Here is a 15,323-nt window from a genome sequence, read left to right on the forward strand (position 1 = left end):
AGCATTTTATTTCTTTATCAACACTGTATGGCACTTTTGTCTTGTTCTTTATTTTTCCATCCAGCATTTTTATATTGCCTTTGTACTTACGTTACGAATGCTGTGTCGGTATTCAACTCCGTTTCGTTTTGTTTACACTGGCTGAGTTGCTAAGGTGATACTGCACGTATGTATATTTTCCACTATTACCCACTTATGAAAATGCCACCGATGAGTATACACGGCACTCCTTGTCGTTATTTTTGCGTTGAATTAATTGGATTCACTTTCGTTTTGTCTCCATATGTTATTTCGTTTCCATTAACACATTGCGTCGTCATGACAACCTCTGTAATTTGCCTCAGCTGTATACAAATATGGTGGCGCGTTTTCCTACGCCGATGGGTCCTTTCCTTTAACTTCCCTGACTACGCTATGGCTTCGTCTTCGTCATCAGCAGTGCTGCGCTGTGCCTCGCGCTATGTAAGTTATACTGCTTCAAGCCCCATTATTTAAATGCTTTCCTTGTATAGTGTCCCAATTTTTGTTTTTAGCTTTTATTTATGGCCTATATCTTGTCACTCAGGCTTTAAAGTTCCACTCATAAAAATGACAACATCACTGCATAAAATACTAGTTGCATTGCACAGGTTTACCGTTGCCACAAATCTTGCCCCCTCCTCCGCAGACTTTTACATCTATAACATGTCATCTCTACTTCGATTTATTGCTGCACTTTGTGAGTGCATTACTACTCCGTCCTCGGTTCTCTCATCTGTTCCTTCGAATCATTTGCTGCCATTTGCTGCCCCCATCTGCTTCCATATTCTGATTTTCCTTGTCCTTCCTCGGCTACCTCCTTTGTTGTCTTTTCACACCCGCTTTGGGGCTATCTGTTTCCACTGTCCTAAGTTATATATTTTGTTTCTCTGACATCGGCGAGTCCTTTATAGCACTGCGCTCCTTATTTCTTCAGTTGCCTCCATTGTCTTACTTCTCTTTCTTGGCCCTTGTATGCCAGCCTCCCTTGAATGCTCATCAGCCGCTCACCAATTTCAGCGGCTTCCGTCCTCATAGTACAATCTCCAAGTAGTTTCATATGCCTTTTTGACCTTCACGTGCTATTTTCTTTTAGTCACCTCCACAGGCCAACATTGTCTTGGTCACTGGTACCCTCCTCCGGTTAACAGCACGGGTCAGTCACTACCTCATCGCCAATTGTTGTATGCTTCTTACTGTAGCAGGTATCTGCATATATTAAACAGAGATGGAGGCTACACCTAGATTTGAGAATCCTGTATAGTGGGAGAAAGGCCTATGTTTCACAGTGCAGTAGGTTTAGGCATATGGTAAACAAAGACGGAGGCTATGCCTAGATTTGAGAAGCCTGTACAGTGTGAGAGAGGCCTAGGTATCACAATGCAGTAGGTTTAATCATACAGTAAACAAAGATGGAGGCTACATCTATATTTGAGAATCCTGTATAGTGTGCAAGAGGTCTAGGTCTCAAAATGCAGTAGGTCTCATCCTATAATAAACAAAGGAGTAGGCTACACCTAGATTCAGGAATCCTGCATGGTGGGGGGGGGGTGGGGCCTAGGCTTCACAGTGGCATAGGTTTCCGCCTATAGTACAGTAGGTTTCCGTGGTGTAACAGAAGTTGGTTTGTTGTACCTAGAAACAGACAGGAATAGTCGCCCTCCCCTTGCTCCACGAGGGGAACAGATTCCACTGCTATGAGGTCTAGAAGCTTCTGCACCTCGGATCTGAGGGAGGGCGACTCAGTCTGCTGGAAGGGAGGGTTGATGGGTGGGTTTTGGGACAGGGACAAGCAGAGGCTGTTGGCTGAGAGAAAAACCAGCCACCTTGCTGTTGCTGCTTTCGGCGGGGCCCACCAGCTGGAGCATCTGTTTGGCAAACATGACGGTCCTGAAAGCCCCTGAAACCACAAAAGGACCTAGTTTGGGACCCCGACCTCTGAGTGTAAAATGCCTTTGCTGGAGTTTTCGCAAGGACCGACAATGACTTGGCAGTTTGAGTGCTTGCCTTGGTCTTCGTGAGTTCCTCATCCGTGGAAGGGTGGAACACTTCTTTTCCCTCTAAGGGAGGTCAAGCATATTGTCCTGAACTTCCTTTCGAGAACTTCGTAGCATGGAGCCTTGCTTGGCGCGAGATGTTTACCCCGACCATAACACCTCGAGCAGAATTGTCTACATGATGGGTCGAGCCTCAAGAAGATCCTGCGCCAGAACCCAGGCGTTCGACAAGCCGCCTTTGAAGTCCTCGAACCAATCAGCAGGAATACTTTCCTGGAAATCGGCTAGCTCCTTCCACAGTTTGACATTGGCAGCCGCCAGGATAAGCTCAGTATTAGCCTGACATAGCTGAAGAGCCAAATTGGAAAAAACTTTTTCCCAATGGCGTCAAGAAGCTTGTCCTCCTTGGAAAGTATCTGGGATGCTGCAGTGGAGGATGTAGAGGCCGGCTTCTGCTGCCACCAACATCAACCAGGGGAGCGGGCAAGCGGACAAAGATATGTCCTCTGACGCATGAAGCTTGTAGCAAGCGTCCATTTTATTGTTCAGGTGCTGCCCGGAATGAGGTTTTTCTCAGACCTTATGGGCCTCGGCCAGCACATCCTCCTGAAGGAACAGGCCGGTGCGCTCCTGTGTGTATAGAGTGAAGGCTTCAGAAAGAACATCCTCTTGTGGAGCTGGAGCCTCGGGTATTGGGATATCTAGCAGTGCCATCATATCCATCACCCGGTCATGAAAGCCTCTAATAGAGCGGGCGGTTCATCGCTGTCCTGGCCCTCATCCAGTGAGGCGGGTGCAGAACACTGATCTGCCACATGTGGCGCCTCAGGCCCAGAATGGGTGGTTGGCAGACCTACCAGAGTCTTTTCCACAGGTGAAAGTGGAGGCAGAGGAGGCAGTGGGGGAAGGAGCCCCACAGGGAGAGGTGGAGAAGGCGGCATTACTGGGACCTGCATAAGGATTGCCGGATCAGGGGCCGGTTCTGACAGCTTAAGATACATTTCCTTAAACAAATCCTTAAGGTACGCCTTTATGGGACCAGAATTCATAAGCATCTGAAATTTACCAAAAAACGCATCCTCAGATGAAGGTCTAGGCGCTGGACTGGGCAGAGGCCACTCAGACGGGGCATACCCCTAGGATCGCAAATAGGAGGGTTCCAGGATGGTCCCTGTTAGGCAGAATTATATGTAGTACCCTTTGGGAAAACCACACACAATTAAGACTACAAGTGACAGTACAATTTCACCTTTGGTACAAGCTTGTACTACACAGTTAAAGTGGTAGCAGTAGCAGAACAGCCAGACTTATCTCAAGAGTAAGTGAGCAGTATCAAATAGTTACACAAAGGACAGCAATTACTATGATTCAGGCAAACACTGACTCTAGGTTTTCAAGTAAAAGAATATACATTTATTTCACTCTTCAGTTGTATAACATTAAACTATTATAAGCAGTCTAAAAATCACACTCTTAATACACTACACCACTTCCCTTAAATTCCAGACAAGTTAAGCTCACAAAATGAAGTGGGAGCAAAATGGCACTGCAGCAATTTAAAAGGGAGGGAAAACAAAAGTTAACAGAAATGGATCCACACCAACAGGTAAGTACTCAGGGCAAGCGAACAAGAGAGACTACAATGATAAAATCAAATAGAAAAGGCTTAGGGCCAAAGCCAATGTTCAAAAGTCTTTTGCTCAAGATGATACAGTTCAGGGTAGTTTGTGGTAAAGTTTGTGGCACGGTTTCCGGACGAGATTGGTTAGTAGAAAAGTTAGTTCAAAGAGAAGAGAAGGACAAGCTCTCGGATTGGAGAAAGATTTCAAACACTTTCATCGCAGCAGAACGAAACGCACAACAGGATTTGCACAGTACCTTAAAACAGAGAGGGAGCTGTAGCTGAGGCAGAAGTTCCTGGTAGTTCCTGCAGGCTCACGGTTCCTGAAGCGACTGTCGGACTGATCAGAAGTAGGAAGACTGGTGGGTAGTGCACTACCCAGGGAAGAAACCAGCAGCAGAGCAAAGCAACGAATAAAAGGTGCGCTCCTTAAAACCCAAGCAGGGTCTGACCTTCCTGGCTAGCCGGTCCACTGTAGCTCTGTACAGCGAATTCGACCAGAGGGGGGGTCCTGGCTTAAAGTTTGGGTGAACTGGTTGGTCCCACCAGCCCTAGGGAAGAAGTTTACTGGAGGATCTTCTCTGTTGTCGGATTCTGGAGATTCGGACCTGCAGCAGGGCTTCACCGGGCGGTTCAGTTGTTGTAGGGGTCCTCTTTTTCCAGTTCCTCGTTGGTTCTTTCGTTCCAGTGGCGACTCTGCTCTTCCAGTCCCAGAGACCTGCTTTTTATGCAGTTTTCGCCCATTCATACAGCCTGGCTGTCAATCACACAGCCGGATGGCTGGCCTGGTAAGGCCAGTCCCCTTAGCCAATCAGACAGGAGTGTGACTTGGGTTACCAAGGGAACCCATGGCAGGGGTCCTAAAACCACTCCCTCACATCCTGCCTACCCAGACTCTCAGGCGCCTAAAGGAGGGCTTCTCTGTGGAAGCCCGCGAAAAAGCGATGAACAAAGGGACCAAACCTGGTTTGGCGTGCAGAGTAAAACACAAGAAAGACTTTAACAAAAAGAAATGGCGAATAAACCCGGCCGGAGCCAAAATAAAATGTATTTGGCCAAGCGGGTTTATGTTTGAGGCTAATTTAATACCCTAAAACATTACCACATTTATGTAAGATAATCGCAGTAGAAATGTTAGGGTAGATACCACTGCCACCAGCCAAGTCCTAAAGGGAGCGAAACAATGCCCCAAGAGGTACAGACAAAAATGGATAAGAATTAACCCTTTTCAATACTCCATGGAAGATGGGGTGTACTGGGTCTGTGTTTTAAAGTGACTAAGGTAATGTTAATGACAACTTTACCCTTTTCTGGGGGACTGCAGTCAGTGGAGTCGGTGGGAAGACTAAAAGACAACCCTGTGTCACTGCACTGAAGGTGCTGTGTAACACACATGAAAAATATGGTGCCCTGGAGTAGGTGAGAATCCAGTGCCCAAGAACACACAAAAAGTAGAAACACACATAGCAAAACACATGTAAGAGTGGGAAAAAAGGCTCACACTCTTACCAGGTGAAAAAGATAAATCCTAGAAATCCAGCAAAACTGTTGAGGGACTCAGTAGGTAAGGGAAATCTACCATTTATGAGAATTCTCCCTAACAGTCCCCCACCAATTTGATTGATGTAGATGAAAGGTGCGGACGCAGGAGGGAGCAAGACTGTATGCGGCAGCAGAGTCCGAGCATGCAAATCCATTGGAGCGTGGAACGGTTTTTACTTTCCACAAAACTTGGAAAAGGCTGCTCTGCCCCAAAGACAGGCCCCTCAGCACCAGCCATGGTGAACGTTTGTGTAAGAGAGGTAGTCAAAACGGCCGTTGTGGACCGCAAGGGTTGGGCCACCATTTTGTCAACGCCTGAGGCGAACTGCGTCATATTAGTAAGTGAGGCCATAGTCACCACAGGGGAGTCAGGGGTCTTATGTGCTATTTTAGCCTTGGAAAAAGAAACCTGGGCAGAGCTGGTACTAGCAGATCTAGAGTGTTTATTAGACACCTTAGGGACTGCCTAAGAATTAGCCCCAATTGGGGGACCCTCAGCGGAGGCGGTACTCAAAGACTCATGGTGCGTGACCGGCGTTGTGTAACGCTTACCTGAACTCCTCGGAAGCGTAATAACTTCCCAGCCTGTGGACCTGATACCTTGGAGCCTTTAGGATTCTTTTTCTGTTTGAACAAACAAATGACAACAATAGAAATCCTATAATATCTATTAACTGAGATAATACTACATGAGATGTGTATTCCCTTAAATCACTTCCTTCTACCTCTAGGGCTGAATTCCCTTTTCGGCTATGTTTTATTATTGTGCAGCTCTCCATCCTGCTTTTCTACAGGGGCGCGTTGAGATGGAGAAACAATGGTACCTTGGGTTGCTGATGAACTCTATAGATTCTTGCCTTGAAATGTCTATTCTTTTGAGAATGAGGCTTTGGGTAAGTAAACCGGTGAAGATACTGTAATCTTTAAGGGCTTGAATTGATTCCTACATTGGAGAGATCTCTCTTTCTAATTACTTATGTTCTTTTTCTCCTTTTCGCAGGTTCTAGGAATTTGGGGAAAGAATTATGGCTGCGGGTGGCTGCGGAGTTACTCTGGATGAGAAAATGTTTTTTAAAACGTAAGTTCACCAATACGGAGTAACTGCAGCCTTCAAGGTGGAGCGTGGTAACAACTGTGAGGTGAAAATTTGAAGAACCTTCAGGTACGTAAACGCTTATAAAAAACCTCTTCTCTGTTAAACTGTTAAGTTCATTTTTTAATTAAATACCTCTTGTGTTGTCTGCAGGTTTTCGGAAAGCTGAGGAATGCAGTGGCTGCGGAAGAAACTTCTGACTGAAGATGCTGCGGCTGCGTGTGAAAAACTGCTGACTGAAGGTGCTGCGGCTGTGAATGAAACTTCTGACTGAAGATGCTGTGACTGCAAGCGAGTAAAAGTTCTCAGCTGAAGATAACTGCGTCAGAGATAACTTCTGTCGGGTAAGTCTCTTCTGTGAACTATGGTACTCTGTAGCTTTTCGTAAAACTAATGTCTCTATTATCTACTTTTCTTCACTTGTTCTGTGAGGAGAAACGCTGGTAGCATTACCCGCTGTCAGCGAAGCAGACGCGAAGCAGACGCGAAACAGACGCGAAACAGACGCGAAGGAGACGCGAAGCAGACGCGAAGCAGACGCGAAGCGCGCATTTCAGCGGAGGCAGCGCTTAAGTAGCTCCTCTGCAAATATGAATAGAACCGTGCTGCTACTTGTAAATGGGTTTTGCGGCGGCCATGTTAAGTGTATGAAATTACTGTTGACCATCACGGGAGTCTATGGAAGTATATGCTGTGGATGGTGTAAATGCCATATGTGCCAGGCTAACACTCACCTTTGACCTGCTGATTGATATAATGTTCCCTGCCTAGCCTGACTGCCTGAATGAGGACTATGCTCCCTGACTGGGATCATGACACTTTGCCCCCTCAGCAGGATTGGTTTCACCACAGGTCTGAGTGTGGGAAGGCTTAGAGTCACCCCCTCAGCCAGGACCCTTAAAGGGGGGCCTGTTAATATTGCTGGTCTTAGATATAGCCCCAAGAAGGGGAACCTCATGAGTAACCCCGGTACGTTTAGTCACCTTGAGAGGGACCTTGAGCCGAGACTCAGTACAGTTAGTCCCAGATGAAACCTCGGGCTGACCACGGTGACAACAGCCCCAGAAGTAGTGCGCCTAACTTTAGCCCCTGAAAGGGGAACCTCTGAAGAAGATCCAGTTTTGGAAGCCCCCTTGCGGGGGACTTCAGAGAAAACTCTGGATCACCTGTTAGATCCCTTGCGGGACACCTCAGGGAGATCCCTGGTAATAGAGCCACTTCAGCCCATCCTGTACCTAGAAGACCCCGGGAAGGAGTCCCCTGGCCGGGGTTCCCTGAAAAGGAAGGCACTTACCGGCCATTTCCTTTTTTCTTCAATGAAGAGCTGTAAGTGTGGTGGAGGAACGTGTTGAAACACCTCTTCCCACCTGACAAGTCGACGCTGGAGTGCCCGGACGGAGAGGGAGTCGGAGTAGAAGCACGAGTCCCAACGGTGTTCTGGGCCTAAGCACTCCAGGCAAAGCGAATGGAGATCCGCCCTCGCGAAATGACGTTTGCACAATGAACAGGACACAAATCCCAGACGCTCCGGCATAGACGGAGGAAAGATGACCGTGGAACCGGAGCAGGAATGAAGGACAAGGGAACAGATAGACAAAAAATGTCCAGTGATGCAAGTGCGTCCGACACCGACCTTGAAGACAAAAAGGACTGAAGAGCGACGCGTGGGACGGAGCCCAGCAAGGTGGCCCTCGGTCAGGCGCAGTGGCCCTGCACAAAAATAAAAGAAGGCCAACAAACTACACTTTCTGATGCATTTTGAAAAAAGCGCTCTGGTCCCGTCCCAAAGGACGGAACGTCCCACAAGCATGGAGGAAAGGGGACGGGACGTAGGAGTATACCTGTTCCGGTACGAAAGGGTTCCAGGCAGGGGGAGTGCTCTGTCCCCTTCTTTATTCTGAATATTTCTTGCATCAAGGATAAAAACTTTAACAGAGGATTCTCAATCAATGAACGGCAGCCCATCGAGAATTTGGTTGTTTGCAGGTCACTCTATTCTAACTTTTAAGATCCCTATTTGTTTGAGAAAAGGGTTCTCTAGTGAAATGTGTGCGACCAAGGGCCTAGAAAAAAATTATCAAAGGACATAGGCAATGGCAAGCTCATGAACAAGGGAGACGATTTGTAAATTAGGTGCAATTATACATGGTTTGCCTCTTGAAGAGATGCAAAAAAAAGGCGGTTATTGTCCAAACACTTGGCAAAGAGCAACCATTTTATCCAGACGCTCTTCTGGGAACCAATGATTTGCTTATCAAGATTGCAATAAAGCTGTGGGGCCAATGTTATAAACCTACAAGGCCAGGTGTTTAAAGGGCCTGTTTATGGAGCGCAAATCTGGTGTTATTTCAACGGAGCACTACTTTCAGGTACTGAAAATAAAGGTTTAAAAAATACATTGGGACTGCCATCTTCTGCTCCCAATACAAGTGTACATTTAGAAAAAGGATGGGCCCTAATATCTGAAATTGCACATCTAAAGCCGATCCTATATTGAAGACTACAGAAGTCACGTAAAGCATTATGTGATGTTTTAAATCAGAAAGGAGCTCAGGCATTTCCTGGATTTAAACATGTGACAGACATTCTTAAAACAATCTGCCTAAAAGTGTTTTGGTATGCTGCCAGTAGCATGGGAACGGACTCTTCTAACATCATACAAATATTGTTTCTGTCTAGGCCTTTGTATATGCAATTAATGGTCATAGTGCCAATATGTAATTTTCTAAATATTTATAAATTAGAGTACGGCTCCAAGCCATATTTGGATGAGATTGTTGACTCTGAGGCCAACGCCTGCTTGTAAGACTTCGCCTTGGGATCCTACCCAGTGCTGTTGTCATCAATCAGTTGAATTCAGAACTTTCAGACCAGTCTACTGTGTAATCAGTTTAAAGAAACAATACATCATCATTTGTTATTTATATATGTCCATTTTACAAAGACCTCATTCCTTATTTGAAAAGGTAACAATTATATACCTGGGGCCAAAGTCTCGGCTGATTAAAACCTAACCTCAACAGTTACACAATCTTAATGGATTCATGCGCACAGCTATGAAGATACTAGATACTCTAAATGTATGAGGGTTTTTCATTAGCTTTGAGGGCACTGCATCATTGTTTCCCCACCCGAAACCAAGAGTTTGCGATGAGTCATGTTGAGGCTAAAAAAAACTTAAGTACATTGGAATAGTTAAAAAGAGACTGTGGAGATAATTTTCTTCTCTACCATGAGATTTAAAGTACACAATGAACGTGATATTGTCTTATTTGCCATCATTAATTTCTAGAGTTGCAATTTATTTTCAACTTAAGAAAAGGTTTGCCCTGCATTAGTAATGCAATCATTCTTTTACTAATTATCGATTTGATTTATAAAATAAGGGGGAAATGTGTGTATTTTCTTGGTGTTTTTAGACTGATAATATGACTATCTTCAATAATACCTTGATTGCATCCTTGGCAAAATAAAGTGGAAATTGTTTGAGTGATGTGGCTAAAATGAAGACCGGGAACCACTAAACTCTTGCCACTATGTCACCTAAAAATCAATGCAGCATCTTTATTGAAAGTATAAAGCCAGAAAAAAGCAGATTTAACCAAAATGAAGGGACCAAATGTACAGAAGGTTGTTGCATATTCAAAACCAGTGCCAGTCAAAGTAGGAGGCATCACAAATGTGAAAGGACCAGGTTGCAATGAACAAAATGGATATTGCAATTTGCAACTGCCTTTGTGGATCAGATGCATTGCATTCTCTATCCAGTTGCAAAGTCGCTGCAGTGGAGTTTCGAAACTTCTTTGCAGCTCACATAGAAATGTACAAAATGGTGTAGGTCGGCGCACGCAAGTGACAAGTCAAGAGGAAATCTGAAATGCATAACTCCATCTCACAATTATTCCCCCCACCCCCTCATAGACTAAACAAAGGAGAGGACTCTCCTAGAGAGGCTGTTGGTGTTTGGTGAATTGGTAAGCACCCGTTCATTTTTTACAATTGATTTTGCACATCAGGTCTAGCTTTTCATTGCATTAAAAAAAATACAAAAAAATATACCAATTCTGGATCATACATAGGGGAAGTTTATTTACGTAACTCTGATGGCCACCAAAACAATTAAACAAATTATAGCAACGCTAAAATATACTTTAACATTTACTTCATACTTGATCGAAATATAGTCCTATTGTAACCAATATGTTTGCTGCAGTTTTCCACCGTATTTGCTGTTGCTTTTTTCAATTTCCTCTTTTTTGCCTGTGTAGTGCTGTTTTTGTTTTGATTTCTTTGGGCATTAAAGAAAGCTGCTTGGATAGCCTGGTGTGTTAAAGCAGCGGCGACCCTGAATTAATCTGAGTGGCTTGCAGGTCTCACACGATTCAGCCTTTTATTCTTCAAAGGTAATTTCACAAGCATCACACTTTTACTACAAAGCAACATATATATATATATATATATATATATATATATATATATATATTTATCAAAAAGCACAACAGAGGAAAAAAAACGCACTCCACCATGACGTACTGCAGGTCCCAGAAATGACAAACTCGAATCAATCAATGTAAAGACACGAGTTTTAATGATGGTAAAAAAAGGCAAAAAAGCAAAACACACACAGCAAACAAAGCAGGACGCCAAGGATGGGTCCTGAACGATGCGTTTCGGCGCTTCCCTGAGCGCTTGGTCATGTTAGGGAACCAGAGTGAAAAACACAATACATATTGCACAGTAGTCCCTCTTCCAATTTGCCTGTTTGCACAAGTCAACCACTATGCCGTAAAAACCAGGGCAGCCAAGTTAGACTGGAGTAAAGTCTAAAACATAACAATGATATGAACAATTAGATATGGCAGCATAATACATTGCACAGTAAAGTAATTCAAGAAACATGTTTAGAATGTCACAAAATAAGTGGTAAGCATAATACATAATACATGAAATATAAGTCCCATGATAAAAAATAAAGGATTATGGATATGGATGCATACACAAAAATATTTTTTTCTTGGAAATGAAAACATCACTTTCCGAAACATGCAGTCAATAATTATAACACAAAGAGCAAGTGCGATATTATGTAAACATATTAACACAGAAGTAGTACAAAGTCGAAGAAAACAATATATAGAATAACAATATAGATATGAAGCCAGTGGCGGCTTTTTAAATATAAATGCATCGATATCAGAAAAATGCGACCATGGAATTAAAACATGTTTCTATAAATGGGCCATTAACGTGCAAGTGCAATAGCAAAAGATCTGATGAGTGGGGCAGCCCACAGTTACAGCATAAAGTGCAAGTGCATTTCTATGTAAACATCCCGATTTAGCAGCAGTGGACAATCAACCAAAGTAGTTTGATACTCATGAAGTGCAAGTGCATTTCCATGTAAACATACCGATTTAGCAGCAATAGACAAGAGACCAAACTTTTTTGGTACTCATAAAGTGCAAGTGCAAGTATTTTACGATAAAATTCCATATTGAAATACATATTGCTGCAAGTTAAGGTTGGAATAAAAACACTACATGCCCTAAATTCTTTAAAAAGGAGTTGGTTTTTTGTTGATAAAGTGCCCACACAGTCAAAAGCAAATATATGAAAACAAGAAATCTACACAGTGCTCAGCCTTATAGAATAACAAATAAGGAGAGAAGGCAAAAATTGGAAAGAAATAAAGCAATATCCATAGAAAAGATAGATTTAGAATAAACCGATATCAAAATCATAATAGTTATGGTCCCTTAATGTATCAGAATGGCAAGAAACCCGTAAAACCAAAAAGAAAATAAGTTTGGTGCAATAAAACAGATAATAAAATTAAAATAAACATGGTGTTTCCAGGCCAGAGCAATATGTCTTATTAGTACCTAAGAGAAGCAATGTTAGGTAACCAGAATCAGACAGACAAGAACAAGAAAAACTGGAGCAAAAGGAACAAAGTATCAGATGCCCATAAAAGTATGCAACTCTTCATCCAGGTTGTGACCATTGGGGTATTTAGTATTAAAGTCTAAAATTAACCTGGTTTCCAATTGTCTAAGTTTCAGGGTTCGGTCACCACCTCTCAAGTTAGTCGGGACATGGGCAACAGCAAAAAACGTAAGAAGGTGAACATCACTATCATGTTCCTGTCTGAAATGTTTGGCCATGGGGTACGTAGGGTCAAAGTTCTTAATGGCTCGGAGGTGCTGCAAAATTCTGAGCTTCAATATACATGTAGTGGACTCTATGTACCATTTTCGGCAGGGACACGCGAGGACATACACTACAAAAGGGGTATCACAGTTATATAAATGTATAAAGAATGTGCAGGCAGTAGTCAAAAAGCCAAAAAGGCTGGTTCTGGGAGTGAAAATTCGGGCCCTCACTATCCTCCTCCTCCTCCTTTGGTAACCCACGGCCACTGCTGCTAGGAACGGTATATTCATCCTGGCGTCTGAGCTTTGTTTGTTGCTTGCGCGCACTTTTATGCTGCGCGGGTCGACGTACGCCTGCTTCATGCTGGCGTACGTGTTTCAGGATTGGACCATTTATTTTTTGGCGCGTTGTAGGCGACCGTGTGAATCTTCCCGCCCACCCCAGGAATACATGTAACACGCTCTCCCAGGCCCAGTCGCGAGTAAATATTCCCGCCCACCCCTGGAATACACGTACCCCACTCTCACAGGCCTAGTCGCGTGTGGAACTTCACACGCACACAGAAATACACGTACCCTGCAAAATCGTGTGTGAAACTTCACACGCACCCCGAAATACACGTACCCAGGGCAATCGCGTGTGGAACTAACCGCGAACCCCTTAATACACGTAGCCTGCTGGTATCACGTGTGGAAGTTCACACGGACCCATAATACACGTACCCTGATGGTATCGCATGTGAGACTACCCACGCACCCCAGGAATACACGCAAATCGCACGGCTGGGGGGTGGGGGTGCTGGGAGACAGGAGTGGGGGCCTGGTGGAGGGTGCCCCTGGATGCTGGTGGGTGGGGGTGCAGGGGGACATGAGTGGGGGCCTGGTGGAGGGTGCCCCTGGATGCTGGTGGGTGGGGGAGATGGGAGACATGAGTTGGACATGAGTGGGAGCCTGGTGGAGGGTGCCCTGCACTGCTGGGGGGTGGGGGTGATGGGATACATGAGTTGGACATGAGTGGGGGCCTGGTGGAGGGTGCCCTGCACTGCTGGGGGGTGGGAGTGATGGGAGACATGAGTGGGGTCTGGTGGAGGGCGCCCCTGGATGCTGGTGGGTGGGGGTGCAGGGGGACATGAGTGGGGGCCTGGTGGAGGGTGCCCATGGATGCTGGTGGGTGGGGGTGATGGGAGACATGAGTGGGGGCCTGGTGGAGGGTGCCCCTGACTGGTGGGGGGTGGGGGTGCTGGGAGACATGAGAGGGGGACTGGTGGAGGGTGCCCATGGATGCTGGTGGGTGGGGTGGAGGGGGACATGAGTGGGGTCCTGGTGAAGGGTGCCCCTGGATGCTGGTGGGTGGGGGTGATGGGAGACATGAGTTGGACATGAGTGGGGGCCTGGTGGAGGGTGCCCCTGGATGCTGGTGGGTGGGGGTGCAGGGGGACATGAGTGGGGACCTGGTGGAGGGTGCCCCTGGATGCTGGTGGGTGGGGGTGCAGGGGGACATGAGTGGGGGCCTGGCGGAGGGTGCCCTGCACTGCTGGGGGGTGGGGGTGATGGGAGACATGAGTTGGACATGTGTGGGGGCCTGGTGGAGGGTTCCCTGCACTGCTGGGGGGTGGGGGTGATGGGAGACATGAGTGGGGGCCTGGTGGAGGGTGCCATGCACTGCTGGGGGGTGGGAGTGATGGGAGACATGAGTGGGGGCCTGGTGGAGGGTGCCCCTGGATGCTGGTGGGTGGGGGTGCAGGGGGACATGAGTGGGGGCCTGGTGGAGGGTGCCCGTGGATGCTGGTGGGTGGGGGTGTAGGGGGACATGAGTGGGGGCCTGGTGGAGGGTGCCCCTGGATGCTGGTGGGTGGGGGTGATGGGAGACATGAGTTGGACATGAGTGGGGGCTTGGTGGAGGGTGCCCCGCACTGCTGGGGGGTGGGGGTGATGGGAGACATGAGTGGGGGACTGGTGGAGGGTGCCCCTGGATGCTGGGGGGTGGAGGTGCAGGGGGGCATGCGTGGGGGCGCGGCTGGAGGGTGCCCTGCACTGCTGGGGGGGTGGGGGTGATGGGAGACATGAGTGGGGGCCTGGTGGAGGGTGCCCCTGGATGCTGGGGGGTGGGGGTGCAGGGGACATGAGTGGGGGCCTGGTGGAGGGTGCCCTGCACTGCTGGGGGGTGGGGGTGCAGGGGACATGAGTGGGGGCCTGGTGGAGGGTGCCCTGCACTGCTGGGGGGTGGGGGTGCAGGGAGACATGAGTGGGGGCCTGGTGGAGGGTGCCCCTGCACTGCTGGGGGGTGGGGGTGATGGGAGACATGTGTGGGGGCCTGGTGGAGGGTGCCCCTGGATGCTAGGGGGTGGGGGTGCAGGGGGACATGTGTGGGGGCCTGGTGGAGGGTGCCCTGCACTGCTGGGGGGTGGGGGTGCTGGGAGACATGAGTTGGACATGAGTGGGGGCCTGGTGGAGGGTGCCCCTGGATGCTGGGGGGTGGGGGTTCAGGGGGACATGAGTTGGACATGAGTGGGGGCCTGGTGGAGGGTGCCCCTGGATGCGGGTGGGTGGGGGTGCAGGGGGACATAAGTGGGGGCCTGGTGGAGGGTGCCCCTGGATGCTGGGGGGTGGGGGAGATGGGAGACATGAGTTGGACGTGAGTGGGGGCCTGGTGGAGGGTGCCCCACAGTGCTGGGGGTGGGGGTGCTGGGAGACATGAGTGGGGCCCTGGTGGAGGGTGCCCCACAGTGCAGGGGGTGGGGGTGCTGGGAGACATGAGTTGGACATGAGTGGGGGCTTGGTGGAGGGTGCCCCTGGATGCTGGGGGGTGGGGGTGCAGGGGGACATGAGTGGGGGCCTGGTGGAGGGTGCCCTGCACTGCTGGGGGGTGGGGGTGCTGGGAGACATGAGTGGGGGCCTGG

At 47.6% G+C, this 15,323-nt stretch overlaps 1 long non-coding RNA gene across 1 annotated transcript in view; it reads left to right on the top strand.

The window, feature by feature from the left end:
- The first annotated feature begins 388 nt into the window (after nt 1-388).
- The window catches only part of LOC138582112 (uncharacterized), a 52,089-nt gene continuing 37,154 nt past the window's right edge, over nt 389-15,323 (top strand). The window contains exon 1 of the long non-coding RNA XR_011304950.1: nt 389-462. This is a non-coding gene — a long non-coding RNA (uncharacterized lncRNA). The remainder of the gene's footprint in view (nt 463-15,323) is intronic.

The sequence above is a fragment of the Ambystoma mexicanum genome, chromosome 3q (assembly GCF_040938575.1).
Source record: "Ambystoma mexicanum isolate Mex_15411 chromosome 3q, UKY_AmexF1_1, whole genome shotgun sequence".
Lineage (NCBI taxonomy): Eukaryota > Metazoa > Chordata > Amphibia > Caudata > Ambystomatidae > Ambystoma > Ambystoma mexicanum.